Source organism: Salvia splendens, chromosome 14 (assembly GCF_004379255.2).
Source record: "Salvia splendens isolate huo1 chromosome 14, SspV2, whole genome shotgun sequence".
NCBI lineage: Eukaryota > Viridiplantae > Streptophyta > Magnoliopsida > Lamiales > Lamiaceae > Salvia > Salvia splendens.
Window position 1 is genome coordinate 5,250,080 of NC_056045.1, and position 1,837 is coordinate 5,251,916.

At 34.1% G+C, this 1,837-nt stretch overlaps 1 pseudogene; it reads right to left on the reverse strand.

Annotated features, from left to right (window-relative positions):
- Positions 1–209: 209 nt before the first annotated feature.
- LOC121763685 lies at positions 210–1,274 on the reverse strand (annotated as a pseudogene).
- Positions 1,275–1,837: the final 563 nt, after the last annotated feature.

The window sequence follows — 1,837 nt, forward strand, 5'->3', positions numbered from 1 at the left end:
AGGAGGTGTTTTTGGAAATTACGTGAGGAATTCCGCGCCACTGTTGATCCTCTTAGAAATACTATCTATGATTATAGCTCAACCTCAGATTATTAATACTACTCTTATCAAGTTAATTGATTCATTATTTTACTTATTATCTCATTAATTACTTATAAAAAAGAAAACTTTTGAAATGGGAATTGTTAAAATGAGAAGAAGAGAGGTTCTAATTTAATCCATTTTCTGATTGCCAAATTGCATAACAAAATGAGACTACATTTTCATTAGGCCATTTCAGAATCAGGCGAATCTCTCACAAAAAACGACTACTTGCTTCCTGATCTAAATCACTACAAGAGACGTCCGTTATCCCACTCGAACATGATGGCGACGTCGTTTGAGCAACCGAAGCTCCCTTGCTAACTGTCACACTCACATGACCTCTTGCTTTCCTCTTCCTTTGGTACAAACGGCAAACAACCCAATCTCCCACTTGCATCAGTAGCCTCTGCATAACACAAGTAGTACTAAATCTCAAGAACATAAATTTCACAAATAAAATGCTTGTATGAACCATTACCTGATTCAAGAATGGAGTTTTGAGAAAGCCCACAAGAGAGAGTTCTTGCATAATCCAATGAGTCTTCATCTTCCTATCCTGATAGAAAACAAATGATTTCTTGATTCCAATAACATTATTGCTCCCTGAAGCCACAATTTGCTTGTCTTTGCCGCTTGATTTCCAGTAGCCGCATTTATTCACCAAATTCCTCTTTCTCTTGCAGAAGAAATATCTCTTCTCCTTCAAGTCACCTTCACCAAATCAAACACCACTCCAATTAAACCTTAATTTTTGAAATTTCTCCCGAAATCGGAAAAGGGGACAAGAAAGATATCATTTTGAAGAAGCCCAGCAAACAATATTCCCTCACAAGGATACAAATTTCTCACAACCACCATTCTTGAAAATCAGCAAAAAACAAGAACTAACCAGGCAAATCCGATGGTTGAATTGGAAGGCTTCCAATTCAGGAATGACGTTGGCGAGCAATGGCAGAGACAAAACCTTCCGCTTTAAGTAGTGAAGCAATAGCTCTTCATCGGTGGGGTGAAATCTGAACCCAATTGGAAGCTTCAGAGTCTCCATTTTCAGGCAGAGAATGATAATACAAGAAGAAGAAGAAGAATCTTTATCTTCTCTCTTGGATTAAACACTGCAGCCAAAGAATTTGAGTGCAGGTTTAAGAGATGGAGGAAATTTTTTGTTGTAGGCTGTCTTCAAACAAATGATGCTGCTCTTTATATAAGAGGAAATGAAGCGGAATTTCTTATTTTTCTTTATTATAGTTTAATCTTTTTAATGATTATTTTAAAATTGAGAAATCCTCTACTCCACCTCAGACTCCATCGACATTGAATTGGTATTTTTTTTGAAAAGGTAAAATAAACACGTCGAAATCATATAGTTTCTACTTGACGTGTAATTAAAAGTGTAAAATCGGTTTTATACGTAAAAGTATTGACTATTGTTAATAATAAAAAATTATTAATATTGCTTATCACTTTCTATCTCTCTTCTCCTTCTCCTTCTCCTTCTCCTTCTCCTTCTCCTTCTCCTTATTTAGTTACTTTCAATTAACAATATTTCAATTGCTTTTTTTTCCTATTATTTCAATAGTTTTATATTGCAATTTGAAATCTTATTAATCATTAGATCGACGAAGTATTTCATTTTCAATTTAATTTATTTGAAGTGGACAAATTTATATGCATCAAAATATTCAATTACATATCTTATTAATTTAAAGTGCAAGTAATTCTGAGGATGAAAAAGAGACACTTATTGGCTTTTTGG